The following is a 15,580-nucleotide window of genomic DNA, read 5'->3' on the forward strand; positions in this document are numbered from 1 at the left end:
CAAGAGCTCATGAATAAGGAGGAGGGAGCCAGGAGAAGACAGATAAGAAATGAACACAAAGCCATCTGCGGACACCGGGACAGAGTTCTGTGGGGTGTGAGGGCAGCAGGTGGGCAATCCATCTTTGTGTCTTTGATTCTTACACACAGCTCAAGAACAACTGTCTGAAGGCAAAGGGATATGTGTCTTGATCTTATGTAGAATCACATCTGACATGTTGATTGGAATCTAAGGCACAATGTATGTTTGGTCGAAGTTAACTGTGGAAATACATCTTAGGTGTCACGTAAGTCCAACATGGCCAGTATGTCCTCAGATGATTGGATCAATCATGCTTTATCTGAACGAGCCCAAGTTTAACCAACTGGTTTCTGTTGGGGGGGTCTGTGATATATAGAATACTAGGATCCCTCTATCTGTCAGTCAGGGATAACTGACTAGAGCGCTGTGTCTCCACGCCTAGAGAGAATGGAATTCTGTCTCTCCTTTCTCTCTCTCTCTCTCTCTCTCTCTCTCTCTCTCTCTCTCTCTCTCTCTCTCTCTGTCTCTCTCTCTCCTCTCCATCTTTTTTTCTTTTTGGTTTTCTGAGACAGGGTTTCTTTGTGTAGCCCTGGCTGTTCTGTAACTTGTCGTGTAGACTAGCCTTGACCTCACAGAGATCCACCTGCCTCTGCCTCCCGGGTGTTGGGATTAAAGGTGTGCGCCACTGCTCTCCCTGCTTGGCTACACTGTGACATTAGTGAGACCACCAAGAAGAATCAGACCCACCCTGTGTATCGAGAGTTACTCTTGACGGACCTGTCTCACTGGCCGCAGGCCCATTCCAGAGCAGGGGCAGGAGCCCTTGAAAGGCAGAGGTGCTTATAGCATTATTTGTCTCCCCTTCAAAGGTCCCAGGCTAATAGTTGGAATTCATAAAAGCCAGCTGTGAGAATGGTGTGACTATAGATTCTGTAGTATTTCTGGGTCCCCAGTGTTTTTATAGCTCCCAGTGCATACTCCAACTAATTATTGAGCAGTGACTTTTGTGGACTTTTTTGTTTGTTTCCAAGTTGGATTTGAACCCAGGGCCTCCTCACACATGGTAGGCAAGTGCCCTCCCACTGAGTTATGCCCTGCTGGAAGCTTATGTTTTAATCCACATACTGCAAAGGAATCTTGGTCTCAAAGGTGACAAAGTAGCCACAGTGGGGCTGACATAACTAAGTTGGGTCATTTTGGCTCTGGCTGATAAGCTTGGGATTTTGAATGTGATTGGATGTCATTTGGTAGTTAGGTGGATTCTTAAAAGAGATCTAAAAATTACCCAGGCCATGGATGCAGCAATAAGAATTCAGCGTCTTCAGGTGGCAACATTGAAGATGACACTCATTTGGATGATGCGAAAACCAATTTTGTCTCTTGCTGCCATACCTCTGGTACAAGCTTTTTGGCCATCACCATGGTAGCCATCTTGTTGTGTGCATCAGTGGGCAAAAACAGCTTCGCATGGATGCCTGTCAAAGAAGACGCACGGCTGCTTTTCTACCACATGCTGCCCAGAGAACAGTTCTGTACACTTCTGCTCTCCCATCCTACTTTTCTCTAAAATCTCTCCTGTGAATGCTCTTTCCCTCCCTCCCTCCCTCCCTCCCTCCCTCCCTCCCTCCCTCCCTCCCTCCCCCCTTCCTCCCTCCCTCCCCCCTCCCTTCCCCCCTCCCCCCTCCTCCCTCCTTCCCTCCCTCCTTCCCTCCCCTTCCGCCCCCCTCTCTCCCTCTCTCTCCCTCCCTGGAACATCACGTCATATGCCTTTGATCATTCACATCACATTCTCCTCCTTGGACATTCACAGCACACACAAACATGCACACCAAAAGCTATCAATATTCTTGCCACACATACCATACCCTTGGATGTTCACATCACACCCAAACCTGAGGATGCTTCTGCTACCACACACGATACAAACCTCTGAGACTGATCTGATACATCTGTCCCTCTGATACATTTAGACTTGCATACTACATTCACGTGCATACATCGCTTCACGCATACCTAGAAATTGCTTCGATGGTACGTGTGCGCATTCTTGAGCATTCACATCACAATACGCTCATGAATATTCACCTCACACATCTCAGGTCCTTTGCCTGTTGCTCTCAGATGCCGTGTGTGTGTGTGTGTGTGTGTGTGTGTGTGTGTGTGTGTGTGTGTGTATTTGGGAGAATGTGTGTGATAACCCGGGTAAATACCTTTTTCAAGCTTTCTTGCTGACTGGATTCTCACTGGATTTAGCCAGTAAGATGTAACAGCAAGCGGTTAAAGGGACAAGAAGCTAAGTATTCTTTCCTCTCTGTTTTTACGCTGCCTGCTCAGCATCTCTGTGGTCCCAGGTTCAGTGGGCAGCCTTCTTTGGGATTCACGTTCCTGCAGGATGGCACACTCCTGGTAGCATCACTCTCTCCCACTGTCCCCAGACCTAGGGGTGGTGGGGGTGCCTTTACTCTTGTTACTCTCTCAACTGCCTCTCCACACCCTGTTTTGTTTTTCAGCCCTCCTGACAGCTTTGTCCACACTGAAAACTCTTTTGAACTACCTGACGTGGGCTGCGTTTTCCTAACTGCATCCTGATGGATGTTGAGCCAACACCATGATCATGATGGATTTCATTGTGACATTTATTCATGTATGTAATGTGTTTTGATCATATTACCACCTCCTTGTTCTTCTCTTCTTTCCTAGTCATCTCTCTTCAACTTGGGGGCGTCTCAATTTTTTTTTCTCTAGAGTCCATATATGAAAGAACACACATGATACTTATTTTTTGAGTCTGGCTTATTGCACTTACTATCCATTTTCCCATAAATGACATGATTTTGTTCTTTGTGGCTGAATAGCACTACATTATGTATACATACGACACTTTCTATGTTCATATGTGAATGGGCACCTAGGCTGATCCCACATTTTGGCTTTTGTGAATAGTTGATGATCAACACAGGCACTCGGGTGTCTCTGACATAGGCTAATTTTGATTCCTTTGCAGAATATAATCAGGAGCAACACTCACAGGAGAACATTCTCAGCCCTGGCCCACAGCCTCTCCTCCAGCTGTGGTCAGATCTGTGTTGAATTGAACCCTGCCTATTCAATATTTGCTGAGTGAATGTGTCCAATGCAATCCACCCTCCACCCCCTACACTGGTCCAGTGTTTTTCTGGGATACAGGGACCTCTTCTGCCTTCTTTAGGTACAAGCCTCATGGCAGTCCCTATCTTCTTGGGTAGAGTCCGTTTGGAGAATGAATAGTGCCTTTGTGGAAACTGAGAGGGCATTGCATAGTACTAGATTTTTGAATCAGCTGGCTGGATGTAGCTTCAGAAGCAAGTGGTTCATCACTACCTGGCTCCCCAGGAAAGAATGGGGTCATCTTTCTCTCTCCCTAAAGATTTATTGTGTGAGAACTGGTCACTGAATCCGAATCTAAATTCACAGCTCTGACGTGTCCTTGGGCAAACCACAGTTTGCTTTTTGGCTTTCTTGTTCTCAAAATTATGAGGTATTGTTGCCAGTCATTTATTACTGTTTTCAAAATGCCAAGGGAACTGTTTAATCTTGAACAAGTTTTATGCCAGCATGTGGGCCTCATTTTCTTCATTGGCAGTGTAAGGAAGTTGGATCCAGAGCCTGGTCAGGGCAGCTGTTGGTTCCTGAGCATCAGGGATCTGGTGGGTCTCTGCAGTACACATCATATCCACAGGGAGGTGCCACACACAAATGTATATATCGCCCGGGTACTCCTGGCCAAGAGCTGGGCTGTGGGTCAGAAAGCTCACTGGTTCCTCTCTTTTCCGATGCTTTCTAGCAACGTTATTACCGCCAGGTGGCCATCTGCCTATTGCAAACCGAGTCAAGACCCCGATGGCCACTGCAAACACACAACTCTATCGCAAGGAAAAAAGTCACCAACCAAATCGTTAATGCATTAGCTTAATGCATCAGAGGGAGCTGACAGGATTAAGCTGAGATCACTAAGAGGGTGCGGGAACTCGGGAGAGGTAAAACGTGAAAGGGTAGGAAGAACTGGGGAGAAGGGCATGGGTACCAGCATGCAAGCGGGTTGCCGTGTACTTGATTCGATTTCTCGTATTTTTCCCTAGAAGGGATGACTTGCTAGATTGGCCCTGTCGTCCAGTGTCCCACATTTCTCTGGTACTCAACAGAGATGATGCCAGAGGAAAGCAGGGTTGAAGAAGATCTCTAATTGACAGATGAGGGGAGACCAGGGCCGGCGAGTGGAGCGGCTTGCTCGCTAGTCCTTGGCAGAGCTGGATCTTCTGTCCAGTCCTCATGTGCCAGGATGCCAGGCTCAAGCAGGACACCCAGGGTCCCGGAAGCAGTCAGAAGAGTGGGGTATCCTAGCATGGAGTGGGTTTGGGTGATTCTGTTTGTTCCAGCTCCTGGCATGTGACAGGAAGGCAGTGCTGACCTTGGCTTCACACGCAGCAGAGAGTGGAGCGAAGTGGGCTCTTTGAGTCACCTGCTTCTAGTCTCTTGTTATATCTGGGGGTAATGAGGCCCAGAGAAGGTTATTCACTCGACAAGGTCTTAGGATGGAATCAAAAGCAAGAGACTAGGACTCCTGATTCCCACCCCGGGCTTTTGCTCAGATGTCCTGTGGGGCCTACTTGGTTCTAGCTTGGGATCCCTGGTGTTTGCTGGGGGCCTCTGGGCCTCCCCAATTGCCCTCAAATACTAGCTTCCTAGGAGCCAGGCCTATCCCTTGGCCAGCATCTCCTCCCCTGCTGGCCAAGTTCCTTGGCCTTTGTGAGACCTGTTGGGTAGAGCAGGAGATTACCCAGCATGCCAGGCCTGTGGAGGCCAGAGAACCAGGCTCTTGGCTCTGCACAGCTTTTCCTGGGATTACAAGATAATGCATTTGAAGAAACATTAACGCATCCAAGTTTATGGATTATATGGAAACAAAATCGTAGTAATCTCCTCAGCCATCTGGTCTTTGATGCCACTTAGCCAGGACCTCCCAGAAAACCCTCTGGCCCCCACACAGGGCTGGGGCCAGGGATGGCCATTCTCCTTATCCCTTTGGCCAGGCCAGCATTTTCCAAGGGACTTGGAAAGGCCAGGACCGTTTGTGTCTTCAGTGTCAGAGAGGTGGGCACGACAGCTGTAGCAGAGCAGAGATGTGGAAAACCATTCATTACCAATAAAGCTGCCTATGGGCCGTCGACCTCTTCCTGTAATGAAAACCCGACTTTGCATTTTGGAAAGCATCATTAGGCACACTTCTAGGCTTGGAGTGCTGGGAGGGAAATTTTTCTCCCGATGAGATGCTCAGATTTTCCTTCCTTCTAAAGAATTCTGAGCAATGGAACCCTGGCCCTTCCCTGCCTCCGAACAAGGGGATGAGGGTTCCCTGCAGCTGGGAATTTGGGTTATGCATTCCTGGTTGACAGATTGCAGAGTTTCCTGGAGCTTTGTAAAAAGGAATAAGAGGCTCATGGTAATGTTGCACAGGGGCAAAGGACATGGATTTTTGGCTCTTGTACACCAAGTGTGAACTCACCTGTCTCTGTATGACCCTTGACAAGTCCCCTATCTCCTGGCGTTATTACGTGGAATAAGTGTGCTTACTTACATTTAAAATTTATTTGTCTATTTGTACATGTGCAGCAGTGCATGTGTGGAAGTCAAAGAACAATGGAGGGAAGTTGGTCCGTGTTCTCTTTGTACCATGAGGGGCCTGGGACCTAATTCAGGTTGTCAAGCTTAGCAGCAAGCACCTTTACCTGCTGAGCCATCTTTCCAGTCCATGTGTGCTTGCTTTATCATTTGTTCACTTGTTCATTCATTCATTCATTCATTCATTTTTGTAGTGCTGGAGATTGAGCCCATAGACTCACATTTACTATGCAAACACTTTATCACTGAACCACTCCCCCATAGCCCTTTAGTGTCTGTATTTAAAGAAGAATCTCCATTGGAAGATTGGTTATTGCCAGGGCCCTGTTCACCCTGTATATGAATGTGGTTGGAGCCGATTGTTCACACCAGTGGCACGCTGGCAAATAAGCAGTTGGAGGTGATGGATGGGGGTAAGTGTTGTTGAGATCACCTCATGCTGATTTCCACAGTGCACATACTCCCACCAGCCTTGGCTTTGAGGTCCCACTAACTAGAGAGCTGAGAAGAGGCGCACACTATTAGTTCCCCATTGGTTGGTTCCACCAAAGCTCAAGCCTGCCGCCCACAGATAGGAGAAGGCCCTTTAACAAGTATTACGTGGTTCAGATGTAGCTCAGGGGGAGAGTACTTGTCTTGCACGCGCAGGGCCCCGGGTTGGATGGCAAGCACTGGAAACAGAACGGCAGGTGTTCCTACTGGCTGGTAAATGGTCATTTTCTCAAAAGCCCCTCCCTTGCTCTGCTAGCCTTGGCCCTCTTCCAGAGAGCATCTTCATCTCGCGGCGATTCAGCCACTACAACAACAAGCCCCTGCTTCAGTGATTCAGCCAATGTGACTTCTGATTGGTCAAGACTGTGATGGGCCAATAAATAAATGATTTAGGCATTGCAGACCTTTGTCCCCAAAGATGTCAGGTCAGTCTATCTAGTGGCCCTGATTTATGGGCATAATGCTTGGATTATTACTGCCAGCTACTTTGTGAGGCCCCTCCCCTTACAGTCCCTGAGATGGCTATAAGACAAAGGCCAGGCCTTGTATCTGGAGTCTGAACTGGTGTAATATGGGATGTCTGTCTCCTTTAGAATAGAGTTTGTATATGGTTTGCTCAAATGATTACAAATGCAATCAATATGACCAGCTTCGCTGGTTTGGAATAATATTTCTTTTATTTCTCCAATTAGCTGCTTGAGCAGACTTGATTATTCAGAAGTTTATTTAGGATAGCTCTTTTGAGGCTTCTTGCCCCATTGACTTGTTGGCTCCTTATGAAGGAAGTAGTCCTATTTTCAAATGCCAGGCAGGAAAACAATTCAAGTCAGATCAGTTGGCTAGCTGGCAGGCTGGGTTGGTGGCTGCTATTGTGCTTTGCTCAGGACTCACAGCCTGAGTGATGTGCCAAAGTAGTTGGATTCAGGCAATATGGAGCCAGGCAGGCGGTAGAAATGGGTGGGATGGGTTGGAGGTGACAGTAATGTGGTGAGGTCTGTGGTGAGGCGGCACATGGGTTTCACCAGCCACCTGTGGCCCCATGGGAACCTGGGCCTTGCGTCAACAATCTGTCTTTTATTTTCAAAAGAAACCACATATATGTGGGGATTTATTTAGGGGGCATAGTTGGCATCCAATAAAACACAAACGTAATGAGTTCTCACATATGTACACATTCTGTGTATGTAACCCTCATTCATGTAAGGATCTGGTCAACTTCTACATTGAGAAATACCCCCTTGCTTCTTTCTGGTCGCTGGGTTCTCCTGCCCCCACCAGGGATAACTATTGACTTAAAAAGACAGAGATGAACTTCCTTTGGTCTTGGAGTTCCTGTGACAACTGTACAGGAGGCATTCTTTTGTCACTATCCTCTCAGGCACTTTCTGATCTATGCACATTGTTGTTTTTTATTTTATTTTGAGACAGGGTCTCACTCTATAATCCAGGCTGGCTTTGAACTTGCCATCTTCCTGCCTCAGCTTCTCAAGACTTTTGGCTTTCCATGCCCAGCTCCATTATCAGGATTTATTCATGTTCCATGCCCCCCTGGGCCATTCCTTTCTGGTGCTGAGTATGACCAAATGCCCACATTTGTCTGTGCATGCTTTTGCTGAGGAGCACACATGTGGCTTGTTTCCCCTTGTGGGCTATCATGACTAAAGCTACCATGAACTTTCAAGGACCTCTTTTTGTACACACATGCATTCAGTTTATCTTAGATGTGCACAGATACAGGAGCGGGCAATAGACTGGTGCATTCATTGATCATTTTCTTTAAAGAGGACATCATTTGCACTGCCACAGTGTGTGTGAGTTCTGGGGACTCCCCTTTTCATTGGCACTCTCAGCCAATCTAGGGGCTGTGTAGTGGTACGCCAGTGTGGATTTAACTTGTGTTTCCCTGACGAATGACGGCTTTGATCATCTTTACATATACTTATTGGCTAGCCAGTATCTTCTTTTGTAAAGTTTGTTTTCTGGGGCTGAAGAGTTAGTCGTAGATTTCTTGTCTAGCAGGTGAGAGACCCTGGGCCAGCCCATAGCATTGCAAGAGAAAAAGAGAAAACAAAAACAAACAAACAAGCAAACAAAACAAACTTCCCTTTCAATTCCTTGTCTTCCTTTTTTTTTTTTAACTTGAGGTAATTCATTATCATCATCATTATTGTTGTTGTTTAACATTAGTGTGTGTGTGTGTGTGTGCGCGCGCGCACATGGAGGACAGTTGGTGGTAGTTGGTTCTCACCATCTACCATGTGGATCTGGGGGATCTAACTCAGGTCTTCAGGCCAATGGCAAGTATCTGTACCTGCTGAGCTGTCTTGCTGACCCTTATTAGTTTGTATTACATGTACATTACATCACACACACACTCACATACACACACACACACACACATACATACACTGTTTAGGTTTTATTTTGCTAGTGACTTTTATTTTAACCCATTGTGGTCAGAGAACATGCTGTATGATTTTAATCTTTTGAGATTTGTCAGTTTTTGTTTTATCCCAAGTAGATGGGCTATTTTGGTGTCTCTTCCTTGTAATTTTGGGTAGGCTGATTTTTGGTACTGGCAATTGAACTTGGGCTTTGCAACATACTAGATAACAACTCCACTTAGCTACACTCCCAACCCTCTTTTATTGGAATTCCACAAAAATTATAATCCGGAGATGTTGAGTATTGTTTTCTCTGGATGAATCTCAAGTAAATCAAAGTAGACATATCTATAGTTGATGATATTGAGAGTTCAGTTGTCTACATATTTCATGACTTTTTAGTTAGTGGTTCAATCCATTATTGAGAAAATATATCAAAATAGCTATGTTTGTAGATTTGTTTGTGTCTCCTCTAGCTTATATTGTATTACCTGTATCTCTTGAAGCTCTGCCTTGGATGCACATATGTTCATGATGGTGAAGACTTTCTGATGAATTGATCTTTTCATCATTACAGTGAGCCCCATTTGCTTCCAATGAAAGGGCTGTTTGCTGAATACAGACAAGATTTTTTCATCTCTTTACTTTCAAGCTGTGTCCTTACCTTTAAAGTATGTTTCCTGAAAATAGCATGATTCAAGCTTGTTTCTTTATCCAAATAATTAATGACACATTCTACTTTTCTTCTCAGCACCCCCCCCCCCGTTCCTTTCCTTTCACCTCTTCATCTTCCTTTTTATTTTTGTGCCTTTATTTCTGCTACTTTTATTATTGACATGGCTTTGAGTTTACAGATCCTTTCTTTTAGTCTGCTTAGTCCATTATGAAATCACTTATTCATTTCAAAGTTAAGTTTTTTCCCCTTAGGTCTAGAATTTCTATTTGATTATTCTCTAAAGTTTCTCACTCTCAAATGCAATTCTCTTTTTACCTTTATGCTTTCTACTAATTTCCTAAAATATTTGTTATTGCTATTTCAAAGCCCTTGTCTGTTAATTCTATTATCCAGGCCACCTGTAGGTCTGCTTCTATTGACTATTTCTCTCTTGATACCACTTGTCATTCTTTTTTACATTTATGAGGGTTTTGAATCACAGGTATATAAAATGAAAGAAGTAGAAATTAAAGCAGGCAATTTTTGCTCTTGGAAACGTATTTTTTTATTCTTTCAGCAGAAACCAAAATAATGGAGCCATTGGTTTCAGATGTCTTGAGTGGTGTCCAACCTCTCCATTGGAAGCTAAATGATTATATGATCTCAGTGTGATTTCCTGTCCTGGCTCCATATTTTCATTATGTGGAAGGGCCCTTGCTCTGCTTTCTAGCTCAAGTCTGCACGCTACTGTATACTCAGTGAAAGTCCTATGGGGGAGAAAGGTCATTCATGACTGTCATCTCTGCATTAAAATTCAATATGCCGTTCCAGGGAATCTTGGTTCTCCTTAATTCAGTAAAATATCCCTAACACTGCAGGCTGGCTTCTCTGCAACCCCACAAATAATAAGGAAGAGTGAAATCAGCCTCTAGTCCCTACTGACTTATGAAAGACCTGTCTCCATCTTTAGAATTTAGCTCCTTTAGATTTCTCTTCATTCTTAATTCTCTGTGGGCTTGACTTTTTAATGCATTTTCTGGCATTTTCTCATTGTTACAATGAGAAAGAGTGGCTATCTTCATGGGTTTGTCCAAATTATCTGTAAGCCCAGATCTTGTTCCTTTAGTGTGAAATCATTCCATTTTCAAGATAACAAAAAAATTCAAGTATTAAAAAAAAATAACACACAGAACAAAGAAATGATTCTGTGAGCTAGGATAGCCCCTGAGACTTTATTTTGGAGTCCCTGGTCTATTTCCCTGAAGAAACAATGTAAAGATTTTTAAGATGTGCTGGTACTTAGGCAATGATGAGCTTGAGTTCTTCATGTCCTTCCTAAGTGTCATGGTAGGGAAAATGCTAAGAATGTGCTTGATAAGACAGTGGGTACTCACAGACGCACCTCTAGCCACTGAAGTCTCTGGATTACATCAAGGCCTACCTTAAGTCCAAACACTATGGTGTTTTCTAGGAGAAGAGGAAGAGTTCAGGACACACACACACACACACACACACACACACACACACGGGGAAGTGAAATTGCCAATAGTCTCAAGCATCAAGTGCATTGTATTGTATAACCCCCACATCCTGGACACCATGCCAAACTGCCTTTTCTCCAAACACAGTCTGTGCCTGTGAGGTAGATCAGAATGCCTCACAGAGGACCCGAAGGGTAGGGGCTGATGGGAACTGAGCCATTCCCAGTGAAGCCCACTTCATTCCATCAGATCTTACTTCCTGTGATGGAGATCATTTCCCCATCGATTTCATTGGGAACAGTTAATCTTAGACTTCTCTAATGAAACTTTTAATAAGTCCAATGATAAAACTCTTCACAGAGTATATATCACTCTTTGGGAGTTAGAGTTCTGTCAAAAGCTTTTCCCAGAGGCTTGTAACTGATCAGCGAAAAAGAAAACCAGGAACCTGTTCTTTTGAGAGTCAGAGGCAACATGGTGGGTAGGGAGGTAAGAGTGAGCACGTGGGGATGCTGGGTTGTTATGTGTCTCCTTCCTTCAGCCTGCCACACTGATTAGAGATTGCTGATGACTGATATCTGGAATAGCCTTTCATCTCAACTTAGTGGCATTTTCTTTTTCCTCATCCCCAGTCTTTTCTTCCCAACCCTCTGCTTCTCTTCAGTATGGTAGTTTCAGTTCAGCATTAGAGTTCACGTGATTCCCCCTCTGAAGCTGGAGAAGCTGGTCCTCTGTGGTTTCTCAGAGTTCTTACATTTTTACCTTTCTTGAAAATTTAAAATCCTCAATTAATTAAATGCACTCAAACACACACGATTTTGGTTAAGTAGATAAATGCTAAAAACAATATAATTCTCACGGATATCTTTATGCAGTGTGTTAAGTGAAGAAGTGACATGCTTAATGAGGCACTTTGCAGAAATCCAAAGGTTAATTCAGAAGATTAAATAAATACTCGGAAGTGCACACACAATTCTTATAAACAGTTTTATATATGGTTCAAAATAGATGACACATATTTAATAGCAATGCTGTAAAATTCTAAATCTAATTTGGAATTATTAAATAAACAAATGTTCCAAAGCATATCAATTCTTTCAGAGGCAGTAACCAAATGGACAGGACTGTTTTTCAGTGGCTAACGCTGCTTTAAAAATGCAGGCTCAGGAGGGATCGTGGGGGAAACAAAACCTTGGATTTTATATCGTCAATAAATGAGGTTCAGAACTCAGCTCAGACCTGGCCTCAAACTCAGTAGAGGCATGGAAGGGGCCAAGAGGTGGGAGTTCTAAGAGATCCATCATGTATAGCACCACAGTGCCTAGTTTAGTATTCATTCCTCCTTCCAGGGTTCTGTGACATGACATGGAAGCAGGGCCAGACCTATATCCGTAGGAATTGAATCTTGGATGGCTAGTTTATGGAGTGGAAAATGGCTTACTGTGACTGAGTCAGTCAGGGCTGGGGCAGTAGGGACCCATATCCTGGTGTTGATGGCTTCTTTCCTACAGAGGAAGGAGCCCATATTTGGGTGGAGAAGTCCTGAGGTTCAGACTCAGTGTCAACACTCACCAATAGGCTGGATCAATTAGCTGCACCAACCTTCAACCTTCATTCATACAGAATGAGGCTCATGGTGTTTTTCTTTGAAATCTATAATGGACATGAGTTCTCGGTAAATCACGCAAAGTGCTGCATACAGTGTTAATTTGGATCTACTCCACCGAAGATAATCAACTCATTCAAAAAAAAAAAAAAAAAAAGCCGGCACTAAATACTTACCATGTACGTGGTAGGCATTTGGGGGTGGATGGGCAGAACGGTGAATAAGAATTACCCTTGGTAGAAGGATATGATGTTAACCCATGGAGGTCTTTCCCCCTGCTTGAGGTCTACATTGGAAATGCACTTTGACCAATATTCCAGCCTCATGTAACTTGGCACAGTGAATACATCATCTTTGCTTTCCAAGCATATACTCTCCAGTTTCTGGCAATAGCATTTGTCCACCCAGGATAGAGTGAAATGTGGCAGATCAGTTCCATAGTGACCCAGGTGAGTTCCTGGCATGCCTCAGGCTACTTTCCTGTGGACTCATTATTTCCCTAGTTGGGAAATAGGACTGACTGTCATTTCCAGGTTATAGGAGGGTAAGTGAAAGTTTAGAGAGCTAGGACCTGGCTGCGGTGGCTGTGTAAATGAGGTTGTATCTGTGCCTGCCCACAACGTGTTCATCAGATAGGAATGGCAGTCCCTGGAACAGACCCTGTTTCCATCGATTAGGCTGGGAGCGGCTGTCTGACCTGATTTGCTCAGCTCCTCCATCACATCAATTCACTCATGAATCTGAAATACAGACACTGAGAAGATGAGCTGCTGAGTTGTGAGGTTGATGAGGGGTGCCCCAAAGAGTCTGAGCCGGTCAGCCTGGCCCCAGGATGACCACGGAAGAGCTAAGTGATGGATGAGCTAGAACCACATTATCTAGATGAATTCATTTACAGAGAAGCCTGGGAACAAGGGATCACTCGGAAGCAGGAGAGAGGGAGGGAGAACCCGGACTGTCTTTCTAGCTCCCATGGTTGCCTTCCTTTCCTCTTCAGCGCTTCCTCAAGGACCCCATAGTTTTCACTTAAATACTCTACCAATTATGCTAGTTTGGGAGGGAGTTTCCTTTCTTTGCAATCCAGTGATTCCTGATCAAGATGGTGTCTCACATGCTGTATCTCCCACTCCATGGATGGGTGCTGAGCACATGGGTGAGTGCCCAAGGGCTGTGGAAGTACACGGGAGAAAGGAGTCACAGCTCAGTGGACCACAGCCTGAGAAAAGAGGTGTAGAAACAAATGCTTATACCCTGCTGAGAATGCCGGGAAGGGGCTAGCTTCTGGATACAGCTGGGATGTCTGTAAGGGAGTGTTAGCTTCAGGGATGGAGGACAACCAGTGTAGCTAGAGTTTTCCTGCCTTGCCCACAATCAGGACAAATCTCTGTCACCCGCCAGTCCCACAGCCGCTCAGACCCAACCAAGTAAACACAGAGACTTATTTTGCTTGCAAACTGTATGGCCGTGGCAGGCTTCCCGCTAACTGTTCTTTTATCTTAAATTAACCATTTCCTTTTATCTTAAATTAACCATTTCCTTTTATCTTAAATTAACCATTTCCATAAATCTATTCCTTGCCACGTGGCTGGTGGCCTACCGGCGACTTCACATGCTGCTGGTCATGGCGGCGGTTGCAATGTCTCTCCGCATCAACCTTCTGCTTTCCTGTCCTTTTATTTCTCCTCTCTATTAGTCCCGCCTATCTTTCCTGCCTAGCCACAGCCGATCAGGTTTTATTTATTGATCAATCAGAACAACTTGACATACAGACCATCCCCCAGCACAGCCAAGTGCAGACCATCTCAAACACCTGCACTCAGGCCCATGGTCCTAATCATCCTCTATACGGACCTGCTGGGTAACGTAACAAGGAACCCAAGAAGGGCTCCCACAGGACATACAGAACATCCCACAGCAAACCAGTCAGGCTGAGTGTCTTCTGTGAAACCACGTGGGACATGAGTGTCGTCTGTCTCCCTTCCTTTACGGCTTTGGTGCTCCATTGGCTTGGCCCAAGGTTCTCAAGATGCTCCCTGATTCCCCATGGTGCCCTCCTTCAGCCCTGCATTGATTCAGCAATTCCCAATCTTATCCTCCTCTTCCTTTTCTTTTGATGTTAACACCTGTATACTAGTAATGAAAGAGCTTGCAATGCAGGTGACCGATAAGATCTGATTTGTCTTTGGGGTTTCTGGGCCTTCCCAAGCTTCTTACCTCCACAGTTGGAACCTAGCCGACCCTCAGTCTGGGACTTTGTTTCATGTCCTGTTCTGTATCAAACACATGGTAGGTGCTTAGGAGACATTTGTGGAAGTGAATTTAGGGGAATATACTTGACCTAATAGTATGTTCTTCTAGGGGCCTTTGGTAGACTGAAGGGATCTGTAGAGCCCCGAGGCTCTGGAAGAATAGAGAAGAGGGAAGAGGTGAGTCTTAGCAGCAGTTAGGGATGTGTTTGGAGGGAGGTAACCGAAGACATGTTTTGGCAACTACATTACTTGGGATAGTTCAACTGCCAGAGCAGAGACACCAAGACTGGAGTGTCTTCACACGATATAAGTTTATTTTTTGCTCAGATATATGTGTGATATGAGGGTTTGACAGGTGGCCTGCCATGTGGTGATTCAAACACCCAGGCTCCCTCCACTTTGTAGCTCTTCTCTTCTCGAGGACCTCAAAATACTCTGCTGGAAACTCTGCATTAGGGAGAGAGAAGGAGAGGGAAGGATGGAGGAAGGGCAAGGACCAGAAGGAGGGAGGAGGGCAAGGAAGGAAGGGAGAAGAAGGGAGAGAAGGATGGAGAGAGGGGAAGCAGGGGAGAGTGAGAGCATGCATGCTATCTGCATGGAAGACTTGCATGGGCCAGGCCTAGACGTGATGTCTTTCAATTCTCTATTGCCTGGAAATTCGACCTTGTGACTTCTAACAATGTAGGCCATGCATAGAGAGGTCATTAGATGACTGCATTCATGACTGCTGACAGTTAAGAGGTGGGGACATGCTGGGAAGCTTGGGACCATTGGTGGAAACTGGGGGTCAGGCAGGAGGAGATGGAAGCAGGGAAATGGTTATGGTTGACCCAGGAAGGAAGGAAGGAAGGAGGCAGGGAAGGCAGGCTTCTGATTGGCTAATGCGAACAATTTCAGTGGCGTGCCTTTGGGGATATAGGACCCATTGTTGTGTAATACCTAGTCTTGGGTAACTGGGGTAGGAAAATGGTGTCCTGTGTCATTGGAGCCCCATAAAGCAAGTGCTTGAGGTGTTAGCTTTGGGTTGGTTAGTT

This window comes from Peromyscus leucopus, chromosome 1, assembly GCF_004664715.2.
Source record: "Peromyscus leucopus breed LL Stock chromosome 1, UCI_PerLeu_2.1, whole genome shotgun sequence".
Lineage (NCBI taxonomy): Eukaryota > Metazoa > Chordata > Mammalia > Rodentia > Cricetidae > Peromyscus > Peromyscus leucopus.